The sequence below is a fragment of the Schistocerca americana genome, chromosome X (genome assembly GCF_021461395.2).
Source record: "Schistocerca americana isolate TAMUIC-IGC-003095 chromosome X, iqSchAmer2.1, whole genome shotgun sequence".
NCBI lineage: Eukaryota > Metazoa > Arthropoda > Insecta > Orthoptera > Acrididae > Schistocerca > Schistocerca americana.
The window spans coordinates 641,260,661-641,274,516 of NC_060130.1; the positions used below are offsets into that span (position 1 = coordinate 641,260,661).

At 46.2% G+C, this 13,856-nt stretch overlaps 1 protein-coding gene and 1 non-coding gene across 2 annotated transcripts in view; both read right to left on the reverse strand.

Moving 5' to 3' along the window:
• Positions 1 to 13,856, reverse strand: part of LOC124555409 (RUN domain-containing protein 1) — a 177,851-nt gene that overhangs the window by 152,672 nt on the left and 11,323 nt on the right. The gene's annotated exons all lie outside the window — the stretch shown is intronic.
• Positions 7,223 to 7,297, reverse strand: Trnat-ugu. The gene has a single exon. It is a non-coding gene; the product is annotated as a tRNA-Thr (tRNA).

Consider the following 13,856-nt stretch of genomic DNA (forward strand, 5'->3'; position numbering starts at 1 on the left):
CCTGTTGTGTTTTTGGTGTTTCCATATTTTTGTCCACCTCCTGTAGCTGACAGGATATTTTGATAATATGTAACAAAAGCTGAGTGTGACTACTGGAAAGGTGCAGTTGGATATCTTCACTCGATTTGTTATTCTAAATGCATCTGTATCCACCTCTTTTAGTGCAAGCTGGCGTTTACTCAATTTGTCATTTACTTTTGTCTTCTTAATATTACTACCCTCTCATTATTGCTGGACAACTTTTCTAGCAGCTGTATTTATTTGTCATTGGATTTTGGCCAATTCCTATAGAAAATTGCTTTGACAGTTTTCCTGTGGAGGAACACCTAGCACATGTATAGTAGACCTGCTTCTACTTTTGTTTTCATGGAGTATTTCCCTAGAACCTTGTTGATATCCAATGCAAACACCTTCTCTTTGAATGCTGATTTAAGACGATGTCATGTTGCATTTCATGCAACAATTTTTTTTAATTTAACTTTTTTTTTTTACTAACCTAATTTCTCAGTTTATACAACAGCAATATGGTAGATCGTACATAAGAGGCAGAAAGGCTAGGGACACTGTTTTGTGAGACACAAACGAATTATTTTTATTGATTACCTTCAAAGTGATAAAACAATAATACCCAACTACTATGCCACTCTTTTCAAACAAATTGCTGAAAAAATGTGTTACATTAGAAATTTTGTCTGCAACAGAAGAAAAAAAGAAAAGATGTAGTATTTTGTACACCTTCCATACTTGCACCTGAGGGCTGAAATATGCTCAATGAAAAATGTTGAACAAACTCCATTCCCAATAACAGCAATTATGGTGAAAGTTAATTTATAAACTACAACATTTTTCACTGGCAGGGTGGAGTACCTTCAATTTGCTACCTTATGCATTAAATTTCAACAAGCTTTTTCATATGTGTAATCAGTCAAATTACAGAAACTCATTATAGAAAAGAATGTAAGGTATAGAGACTATGAGCTTTGCAAGCACAATAAATGAATGTCCGAAAATCAAATATGTAATTGCCATCACAGAGAAATGCAAACTAATGAATGATTATTTCTTGGGGGTTACCTAAATCAAAACATCTTGCACACCATTAATTATCCATGGACTTTTTACACAACATTTTAGGGGTACAACAGGAGACTAATAAGAAGACAATTGTCTTAAGTGTAAGGACTCGTACAGTTGTAATGTACAACAGCAAATATTTATGCACCACACATTTGCTGTCTTCCTCATTACTTAGTTACTTATGAAGGTTTTTAAATACATATTTTGATAGGCAGACTTAAATGTTCAGCCATAAGATCTCTACAGCAGAAACTGGAAAAGATTTTCCTAGACAATGCCTAAAATCGTTATACCTCGTGTGTCCACATACTTTACAATAGTCAAGTTACAATAATAGAGCAGATTCCTATATCACTGACAACAGTTAACAAACACGTTTACATTTAAGAAAACACCCATTATATACATTTAACAGCCTGCAAGAGCTTTCTACCCAGCATGCGCATACAATATGAGGACAAGCAGATACTGAGTTTGATACAGTTTAATTGGGAGGAGCATTCCACAGATGTAGATAATGCAAAAAGTAAAATAAAAAGATGGTATATTTTATTAATTTTTATCCTTCCAGGAACTGCATCACTGTCTTCAAATGGCTTTGATACCTCAAATTATCATTATTTTATCTCTATCGCTAGATCATAACAAGGATGAAGAGCTACTTTCACCACCATGCATATTGGCCAACTACAGATAGAGAGATATTGAACTGCTTGACTGTTTCTACCAAATCTGTGCTGAGCAGTGAGTGTTTTCTTTGTGAGCTTTCTTGCTATGATCACTAACAGATGAAAGCATGGCAACATTATATTTCCTTGTACTCTTTCTTAATTCCGTGAAGCTAGTTGAAATATTCTTTAAATTTCCTTACATGGAGACCATGCAGTCTATCCCAAGGGAAACACAATAGCTGATCCAACAAATATTTTTGTAATTTTAGGCTTAGCCCATGGTGTTTATGAGAAAGGCCAACAATTTACAGCTCCTCAGTATTATGTTTGCAGACAAAATGCAATATATCTGTTGGCATCTCCATTTAACGTTCACTTACGTGGTGAGGTAGGGCACATGATATACATCTTCAAATGTCATGTTTTTAAGGCATCTACAGATGGAGCTCTATGTTTCTGAGCGTATACAAATGGATGAGAAGAGCCTGACTGATATGCAAGAGTGTTACACACTTCTGCATCTACTGTGGGTGTTGACACCGGAGCCTGCCCAGTGTTGCTCTTTCCAAATTCAGTCCACATACTCCTATTTTGGCTTTCAACTAGTCTGCAGTCCACAGGGAATGTAGTTATAACTACCATCACCATATCTGTCACCACCATAGTTTCAAGTTGCATCTAACCCCAGCAGCCACTACTACTGCTCCAAGGCCAGCACTCACAGCAGCATTCTAATGCTGTCCTTCCTGGAGACGGATGGAGGCCAATTTGTTACCAATGAGGCATCCTAGAGTGATGCCTACTGAGACAGATAATGCTCTTGCAGACATCAAGATGCCAAAGATGAATGGGGAGTAGTGTGGTATCCTTCAAATCCAGTAACAGTATTCCTGCAAGTGGTGAACGCTGAAAACTCATACTGCTACCCCATGTGGCTTTAACTCCTTTTCTGAAGCTCAAAGGGCACTTACAAAAGTCATTGCATTTAGTCTCTTGGTTGGCAGATTCAAGTCTTACAGCTAAAATATATGTTACTTTAGACTCTGACTCAGGCTGTGCTGTGAATTTTATAATGCCCACCTACATTGACACAGCTACAAATTCAGATTTGGTTGCCTTTTACAAGGAATTTTGTACACCATCTACTACATCAAACTACACTAAAACATCCTAGTCATAGCTACAGACTTGACTGTCTCCACATCTACGTTACTACATTTCTGTACTTCTTTGTGACTGATTCTGTCCTACAAATAAATTGTGTGTTGCACATCTGCAATAAACAGAATCTGTCTTCCATACTGTAGCAGTACATATGTTCAGGACACATCTGAAGGATGCAAAGCACACTTTGCTCGAGTCTAAAGGATACAGATGAGGGGCTTGAACAAGCAATGCAACACATTTTTTCTGAAAGCAGGTTGGTTTTATTCAGGCCTCCAATACGCCATATTATTTGCCACTCTTTTGGCTACAAAAGCCTGCTTTTCAACATCATCTCTATACAATGTGATGGCCTTACACCACCTTACTGGGAGGGCTTGTATGTCCACACGGCACCACTCTACTGGTCAACGCCACAGCCAACATCTTGCTGCATCTATAATTTCCTCACCATCCACTTACTGCTTCCCATGGAGTGCAACCTTAAATGGACCAAACGCATGGAAGTTGGAAGGCACTTGATCCAGGCTGTAGGGTGGATGAGGATGAATAATCCAATGAAGTTGTGCAAGCTCCTCTTGGGTGTGTAGACTTGTGTTAGGCCTTGCACTGTCATGGAGAAGGGGAAGTTGGTTTGCATTTTTGTGGCAATGAACACACTGAATTAGTTTCTTCAATTTCCTGAGGGTAGCACAGTACATATCAGAGATGATCACTGCACTATGAGGGAGGACATCAAACAGAATAACTATTCAGAGTCCAAGAAGACTGTTGTCACGACTTTACTAGCTGAGGGTGTGGCTTTGGACTTTTTGTTTGGAGGAGAAGTGGTGTGATGCCACACCAAAGATTGCTGTTTTCTTCTTGGTTCAAAGTGATGAACCTATGTTTCATCACCTTTGATGGTATTTGACAAAAAATTGACAAGATCAGCCTTGTAAAACACAAGCAATGCCACACAGATGATCCTTCTTTCCTATCTATGTTCTTCTGTCAGGTGGTGAGGAACCTAGCAGACATACACCTTTGAGTACCAAAACTGGTGGATGATTGAGACAGCACCACCAACAGAGACATCCAGCTGAGCACCGAAGTGCTTGATTATGATCCATTAATCACCTCAAATGAGTGAGTCCACACGTTCCAACACTGCAGGAGTCACAGATGTGTGCAACCAGCTGGCACACAGGACACTGGACAGGTTTGCGTAACCTTGCAATGTTGACAGATGCCTCACCTAACGACTGACCATGCTTTTGTTCACTACCAGATCTCCTTAGACATTCTGCGAGTGCCTATGAATATCTATGATGCTCTTCTTTTCCACCAAAGGAAACTCAATGACAGCTCTCTGCTTGGAATGCACCTGCATTACATGTGCCATTTTTAAGGCTATGTACAGTGCCACCACCTATCAGAACTTCATGGAACTATAGATTCTGAAGTGGGAATACTCCATGATGTCCCCACAACAAGTTCTGCATTTTTTCAACCAAAAATGGCTGACAAATTTTGTTGCATTACTTATTGGATGCCCCTCATACTTTAAGCCAACCAATGCCCCTATGCTACAGGGTAATACCATAAACTGAAAGGATAACCTTAGTAATCACAATTCCAAATGAGAAGTGGCCATCTATGTAAATGACACACACTATTCTGCACTTATCTGGTCATAACAAACAAACATGCAGTTGCTTTAACAGTTCATATTTGATCCAAGATAATGGTCCAACTGTTACCTTTGTCAACACAAAAACCATAGGGACTAAGTAACCTGGCTTGCAAGTACCCCAGGCATCATGACTTACAGATTTTAATGCATGGAATTTACTATAATGTTGTGCTTCCGAAAGAGAGTAACAGAAATCATAGCTCTTACAAATTATCTGAGTGCTAGGATGCTTCCCTGTCTCCTGAAGTGAATGAGGCAATATTGTCACACTACCTGCTTTCCTACACATAGAAAGTACAGTACATTGCTCAGTAGTTCCAATATTGCATTCACAAGCTGTATGAAGTAAAGCCCCAACATCCTCACTAGAACCCACAATCAAGGAAACTACTCACTTCCAGGGTGGGTTTAGAAGGTGACTAAAGTGCAGGCATTACTATGCAGGCAATATCTTTTACATGTATTTTTTAATCCTGAGATTAGTGTTACATAGAAATGCAATATCCTCACAACGCTCCAAACATGGAGTCCTTAGCTTCACAATGATATTTTATATATTAATCCAGTGATTTTCTACCAGACTACTTTAAACAAGATAATCGGGTTCCTCAAGATTCTCTGACAAGTATTACTAAGTTTGTAAGAGCCATTAATGGTTTATTATCTGCAGTAAAGCTGTATAATTGAGCAGAACGACCACAACTTGCAAACACCTGCTCCTCTGCAGGTCCAGTGCAAGGGAACAAGCTGCCTAGTGTTCCATAATGAACTCCAGATCTTCATGAGTTTCAAGATCAGTGTCAGACCTCTGTAAAATGACACATTACTAGAGCTTAAGGTAGAAATATATACAATTAAAATACCATTAAGACTCTAGCAGTCAAGTATAATGTCTCAGCACTGTAGAAAGCAGAACAGAAGAAGAAGAAGAAGAAGAAGAAGAAGAAGAAGAAGAAGAAACAGACGCCATCAGTCAATAACCTATCCCAAAGTGTTGCTATGGTTTTGTGAGGAGGAAACAGTCTGAAAAAACCTGATACATGCTTAATTCAGGGACGTGACAGTCAAGATACATAATCAAACCAATAAGAAAACACTGTTGCTATTTACCTCAGTCACAGACACAGCTGTGAATAAGTGACAGAGGAAGGATATCAACAAAGTTTACAAGCTGGGTAAGCTCTTGGCTTGCAAGGTAGGTGGAGAATCTTCCAGCACAGCTTGACACATAACTACAGTACTTTAAGTGTCAGCAAGAGGTGTATGAGGCAAAATATTCTCGCAACTGGGTGATACTTGCACTGGCAACCACAAATGTAGCACTTACACAATGAAGAAGGATGACCAAATAACATGTGCTCACTGTGGTGGACAACATGTCACAAACTGCAATGACTCCAAAGCCTTCTTGGGACACAGTTGCATTAGTGAAGTGACTGCAGTGACAGATGCCGATGTCAGGAATGACAAGAACAGCAAGCACAGTTGGGAACTGGAAGGCCAAGTTGCAAAACTTACTGCTGCAGTGATGTTAAGACACACTCACAACTATTTGCTATCCTCCTGGAGATGATGATGGCACTATGTTTGTGTCACAAAAAAGATGGCAAGACAAGCAGTTACTTATTCACCTGTAAGGTGAACACCAGAGATGCCCCCAATAGATTCTCACCAGGAAAATATACACCCCCCTCCCCTCATTTTTAATAAACATGCAGTCACAATAGAATTACAGTGCCTATATCAACTAGTTGAACAGTTCACATATGGACTCAAACAGCCCACCTTCTTGCCTAAGCAGGGAAAACAGTGAAAAACTGTGTGTAGTACTGATCTTTCACAGATACTTTGATTTTTTTTCCTTCTTCCAGACTAGTAATGACCTTTCATGAGTTGTAACTGATCATGTATAAAGACTGCTCAGATAGGATAGATTTTAATTTTCCTAAGAAAACATTTATCTTAATTATAATTATCGACATCTTTTAAACAGGGTATATACAGGGTGGTTATATGAAAGTGCAGATACTCACGGAATTTCAATGTGGGCTATAATTATCATATGGAAGTGAAACTCAGTAGATATGATAATGCGTTTAATGCTGAACCGATTTATGCTGGAAAAAATTTGTTCCAAATTTGTCCACTACGTGCAAATCTGGCTCAGTACAGAATCTCATAGACACCTCTGGTGCTCATATTGAACAATTGAACAAATTGTGTAAGCAGTGGTTAATAATAAAATCAACATTATACTTTTCTCACCTGTCTGACATTTTCTGCCCACATGCCAATCCTATTCCATTACATATGGAAACATTTCTAGATGTCTTTTTGTATCCACAGCACCAGATTTGCATCTGGTGGCCAAAATTCGAACTAATTTTTTTCCAGTGTAAATTGATTTCACATTAACACTTAGAATATATACCAATTTTTGCTGCCATATGGTAATTAAATCCCTACTGGACCTCTGCAAATAGCTGCACTTTAATTATAACCTTATATGAATATGGTGTCTGTTCTTTTGGACACGTGCGAAAGAACAGACACCACTGATGACCTGCAGCCGTCTAGAACGAAATTAGAATTATATTAATACCTTCAGCTGCTAACGGGGATAGGTGAAAATGTGTGCCCCAACCAGGACTCGAACCCGGGATCTCCTGCTTACATGGCAGACGCTCTATCCATCTGAGCCACTGAGGGCACAGAGGATAGCGTGATTGCAGGGACTATCTCGTGCACGCCTCCCGTGAGACCCACATTCTCACCTTGTATGTCCACGCGCTACATTTGTAATGTCCCACCCCAACACACTCATTACTCGTGGAAGACTTGGAAAGAATGTCTTCCACGAGTAAGCACCATATCCATATAAGTATATAGTTCTGGCAACACCGGCCATGACCTCCTTCTTCTGTGCGGATGCACACATATTCTCTGAACTCTTACGAGACTTGGTAGGAATGTCTTCCACTAGTAATGAGTGTGTTGAGGAGGGGCACTATGAATGTAGTTTGTGGACATACAATGTGAGAATGTGGGTCTCACAGGAGGCATGCACGAGATAGTCCCTGCAGTCCCGCTATCCTCTGTGACCTCGGTGGCTCAGATGGATAGAGCGTCTGCCGTGTAAGAAGGATATCCCGAGTTTGTGTCTCGGTCGGGGCACACAATTTCACCTGGCCCCATTCATATATGGTTGGTTGGTTTAAGGATTAAAGGGACCAAACTGCAGAGGTAATCGGTCCCTTTTTCCAAAATACAAAAAATACCCACAGAGAATAAAAAATGTTCAACAGAATAGGAGACAGACGACACAGAACAAAAGAAACATAGACAAGGACCAGACAAAACGAAATAAAATCACATGGAGTGTGACGGTGGTTGGCCGACCATAGGAACAAAAAAAAGGAAAAGCTAACCACCGAAAACACATTAAAAACTTAGATTAAAACCGTAGGCCAAAGGCCAGAATCAACACAAAACAATAAAATAAAACAGAAACACTCAGATTAAAGAATAAAAACTCCCTGCCCTAATAAAACGTAAAACTAAGGCAGCCATAGCAGGGTCATCGGATAAAACGGCAGGGAGCGTATCAGGCAGCGCAAATGTCTGCCTGACCACAGCTAAAAGGGGGCAGGCCAACAGAATGTGGGCCACTGTCAAGGCCACCCCGCAGCTACATACAGGAGGGTCCTCCCGGCGCAGTAAATAACTGTGTGTTAGCCGGGAGTGGCCAATGCGGAGCCGACAAAGGACGACAGAGTCCCTGCGGTTGGCTCGCATGGATGACCGCCACACAGTCGCCGTCTCCTTAATGACACGGAGTTTACTGGGTGTGATCCGATCGCGCCATTCTGCGTTCCAAAGCGCAAAAACTTTTCGGCGGAGGACTGCCCGCAAATCAGTCTCTGGGAGGCCAACATCCAGAGATGGTTTACACGTGGCCTCTTTCACCAGGCGGTCAACATGTTCATTGCCCGGGATACCGACATGACCGGGGGTCCACACAAAGACCACAGAACGGCCGCAAAGCGCAATAGTATGCAGGGACTCATGGATACCCATCACCAGACGAGAACGAGGAAAACACTGGTCGAGAGCTCGTAAACCGCTCAGGGAATCGCTACAGATCACGAAGGACTCACCTGAGCAGGAGCGGATATACTCTAGGGCTCGAAAGATGGCGACTAGCTCAGCAGTGTAAACGCTGCATCCAGCCGCCAAGGACCGTTGTTCGGAATGGTCCCCTAGAGTTAGCGCATATCCGACACGACCAGCAACCATCGAACCGTCGGTGTAAACAATTCCAGAGCCCTGATACGTGGCCAGGATGGAATAAAACCGGCGGCGGAAGGCCTCTGGAGGGACCGAGTCCTTCGAGCCCTGTGCCAAGTCGAGCCGAAAGCAAGGGCGAGGAACACACCACGGGGGTGTACGCAGAGGTGCCTGGAAAGGGGGTGGAACAGGGAAAAACCCAAGCCCGCAGAGAAGCACCTTGACGCGTACGGCGATCGGACAACCCGACCGGGGCCGACGGTCCGGCAGATGGACGACCGACTGCGGGAACAGGACACGGTAATTTGGATGCCCGGGCAAGCTAAAAACATGGGCACCATAAGCAGCCAGTAATTGTTGGCGTCGCACCCGCAGTGGAGGGACACCTGCCTCAACAAGGATGCTGTCCACAGGGCTGGTGCGGAAGGCACCAGTGGCAAGTCGGATCCCGCTGTGTAGTATTGGGTCCAGCACCCGCAACGTAGAGGGGGATAATGAGCCATAAGCCAGGCTCCCATAATCCAGACGGGATTGGATTAACGCCTGGTAGAGCCGCAACAGGGTAAATCGGTCGGCGCCCCAGCCGGTGTGGCTCAAGCATCTCAGCGCGTTTAGATGCCGCCAACACGCCTGTTTAAGCTGCCGGATATGAGGCAGCCAAGTCAACTGGGCATCGAAAACCACCCCCAAAAACCTGTGTGATTCCACCACTGAAAGAAGTTCGCCGGCAAGATAAAGCTGCGGCTCCGGGTGGACAGTGCGTCGCCGGCGGAAATGCATTACGCAGGTTTTGGCTGCCGAAAACTGGAACCCATGAGCTACAGCCCAAGACTGCGCCTGGCGGATAGCACCCTATAGCTGACGTTCAACAGCTGCAATGCCAGTAGAGCTGTAATAAAGGCAGAAGTCGTCAGCATACAGGGAAGCAGAGACAGAATTTCCCACGGCCGCAGCGAGCCCGTTAATGGCTATTAAAAACAGGCACACACTTAAAACAGAACCCTGTGGCACACCGTCCTCCTGGACGTGAGTGGAACTATATGAGGCTGCGACTTGCACGCAGAAGGTACGATACGACAGAAAATTTCTGATAAAGATCGGCAGAGGGCCCCGAAGACCCCATCCATGAAGCGTAGAAAGGATGTGATCACGCCATGTCGTATCGTACGCCTTCCGCATGTCGAAAAAGACAGCGACCAGGTGCTGACGGCGGGCAAATGCAGTACGGATGGCCGACTCCAGGCTCACCAGATTGTCAGCGGCGGAGCGGCCTTTACGGAACCCACCCTGAGATGGAGCCAGAAGGCCCCGAGACTCCAGTACCCAAGTCAAGCGCCGGCTCACCATCCGTTCGAGAAGCTTGCAAAGAACGTTGGTGAGGCTAATGGGGCGGTAGCTGTCCACCTCCAAAGGTTTCTTGCCTGGTTTCAGAATGGGGATAACGATACTCGCCCGCCACTGCGACGGAAACTCACCCTCGACCCAAATACGGTTGTAAAGGTTGAGTAGCCGTTGCTGGCAGTCCACTGAGAGGTGTTTCAGCATCTGGCAGTGGATGCTATCTGGTCCAGGAGCGGTATCAGGACAAGCGGCAAGGGCACTGCGGAATTCCCACTCACTGAATGGAACATTGTACGATTCTGGTTGGTTGGTGCGAAACGAAAGGCTCCGACGTTCCATCCGCTCTTTAATGGAGCGGAAGGCCTTAGGGTAATTCGCAGAAGCGGAACTCATAGCAAAATGCTCTGCTAAGTGGTTTGCAATGACGTCGGAGTCAGTACAAACTGCTCCATTCAGTGAGAGCGCAGGGACGCTGACAGGTGGCCGATAGCCGTATACGCGTCGAATCTTGGCCCAGACCTGCGATGGAGTGACATGGAGGCCAATGGTGGACACGTACCGCTCCCAGCACTCCTGCTTGCTTTGGCGGATAAGGCGGCGGGCCCGCGCACGCAGCCATTTGAAGGTGATCAGGTGTTCAATGCAGGGATGTCGCTTGTGATGCTGTAGCGCCCGCCGGCGATCTGTAATCGCTCCAGCGATCTCAGGCGACCACCAAGGCACAGTCCGCCGCCGAGGGGACGCAGAGGAGCAGGGAATGGCAGATTTGGCGGCAGTAACGATGCCGGTGGTGACCAATTGAACCACCGCATCAATGTCGTCATTACAGAGAGGCTCAAGAGCGGCAGTGGAGGAGAACAAGTCCCTGTCAGCCTTATTCATAGCCCATCTGCTAGGGCACCCAGAAGAGTGACGCTGTGGTAGTGACAGAAAGATCGGAAAGTGGTCACTACCACACAGGTCGTCATGCACACTCCATTGGACAGACGGTAAGAGGCTAGGGCTACAGATTGAAAGGTCAATGGCGGAGTATGTGCCATGCGCCACACTGAAGTGTGTGAAGGCACCATCATTTAAAATCGAGAGATCGAGCTGCAACAATAAATGCTCAACGATGGCGCCTCGACCTGTAGCCACTGACCCACCCAACAGAGGGTTATGGGCGTTGAAGTCGCCCAATAGCAAGAAAGGTGGCGGCAATTGGGCTATCAGCACAGCCAGGACATGCTGCGAGACATCACCATCCGGTGGAAGGTAAAGACTGCAGACGGTAACAGCCTGTGGCGTCCACACCTGAACAGCGACAGCCTCTAAAGGTGTTTGGAGAGGGACAGACTCGCTGTGCAGAGTGTGAAGGGCATAGAGGCAGACGCCACCAGACACCCTTTCATATGCTGCCCGGTTCTTATAATAACCCCGATAGCCACGGAGGGCGGGGGTTCGCATTGCTGGAAACCAAGTTTCCTGAAGAGCAATGCAGAAGAAAGGGTGAAGGCTGATAAGTTGTTGGAGCTCAGCTAGATGGTGGAAAAAACCGCCGCAGTTCCACTGGAGGATGATATTGTCCATGGCTGAGAAAGGCGTGAAAGGACTGGGAAGGCAATTTATGCCGCTTGTTCACTCACTGCCACCGATTCAGTACCCGTACGAGAGGCATCCATGGCATCTGAGGGACCAGCGAGATCAAGGTCCTCAGCGGACGCTAGAGTCTCGACTTCATCCTCAGACGCAGAGCGCGAAAGGTGCGGTGGGGTTGGTGCCACCGCAAGTTCTTTGGCCTTAGAGGTCTTTCTCTTGGACTTCTCTCGCTGAACCTTGGGTTTCACCGGCTGGGAAGGCTTCACCGATTCAGTCTCCGGGACAGAGGAGGATCGTGAAGCCCTACGCCCGGCCGCTGGTGAGGACTTATGCCACTGGCGGCCGTCATCCTTCCCGCTGGTGGAACCCTGGGAAGGGAGGGTCCCAAGGGAACTCTTACGGGCGAGAGTAGCCGAAGAAGTTAGACGCTTCTCCAGCTGAGAAGCGGGGACGGATGTCCCCGACGGGTGGGAGGAGGTTGCTCCTGAGGTAGGTGGTGCAGGAGCAACCGGTTGGGTAGAGCCCCCCACGGGCAAGGGGGCAGGAGGAGTCTTACTGCTTATCGAGCTGGCTGGAAGTCTCGAAACTGATGGGGCTAGCACAGTTGTTGTAGCAGTTGCATAAGAAGATGTCATTCTCACAGGATGGAGTCTGTCATATTTCCTTTTGGCCTCAGTATAGGTCAGCCAGTCCAGGGTCTTATATTCCATAATTTTGCGCTCTTTCTGAAAGACTTTGCAGTCAGGCGAGCAAGGTGAATGGTGCTCCCCGCAGTTGACGCAGATGGGAGGCAGGGCACATGGAGTATCGGGATGAGATGGGGGTCCGCAATCTCGACATGTGAGGCTGGAAGTGCATCGGGAAGACAGATGGCCGAACTTCCAGCACTTGAAGCACCGCATCGGGGGAGGGATATAGGGCTTGACGTCACATCGGTAGACCAACCTTGACCTTTTCCGGTAACGTATCACCATCGAAGGCCAAGATGAAGGCACCGGTAGCAACCTGATTGTCCCTCGGACCCCGACGAACGCGCCGGACGAAATGAACACCTCTACGTTCTAAGTTGGCGCGCAGCTCGTCATCAGACTGCAAAAGGAGGTCCCTATGGAAAATAACACCCTGGACCATATTTAAACTCTTATGTGGTGTAATAGTAACGTTAACATCCCCCAACTTGTCACAAGCAAGTAACCTGCGTGACTGGGCGGAGGATGCCGTTTGTATCAGTACTGACCCAGAGCGCATTTTAGACAAGCCCTCCACCTCCCCAAACTTGTCCTCTAAATGCTCGACAAAGAACTGAGGCTTTGTGGAGAGAAAAGACTCCCCATCAGCTCTCGTGCAAACTAAGAATCGGGGCGAATAATTGTTACCTCCATCCTGAGGCTTACGCTCTTCCCACGGCGTGGCCAGGGAGGGGAACGTTTTCGGATCGTACTTCTGAGCATTAAATTGAGCCCGAGAACACTTAGAGACTGCTGGCAGCTGGCCGCCAGCGAGAGATGATGTACCACGCTTCATTGCGGGTCATCCGCCCTGATGCCACCTACTCCGACCAAGGGCCCTCCCCACGGGCGCCACCCAGCCACAGCAAAGGCCACCTGGCAGGATGGCCGTTGCCGGGAGTCCCGATACCCCAGGAGGATAGGCATCTACTCCTTGGCATACGTGGGGAGTTAACGGCGCAGGCATCAGTAGAGCGATCCCTGTGTTGTCAGGGGGCTACAACCAAGAGGGTACATGGCGGCCCCACCACAACGGACTGGCTACCGTGCTGGATCTTAGGTGCAAAAATGTCCAAGGTCGTCGTCGCAGTTAAAAGAAACACTGCAGAGTGCAGCGTGGTAATCGCACCCAGGGACGTATCCTCACCCAAGAGATCGAAAACGAGCGGGACACCAGTGCAACGACGAGAAATCCGGCTAAAAGTCTAATTGCACGACGGATACAGTGCACCATGTAAGGCGCCCTTCCCCAATTGGCTCGCTCTTCGGATAAATTTAGAAAGATGGAGGTCAAACCCGAGAGGGGACCATCACATAAGGCCGAAACATGTGAGA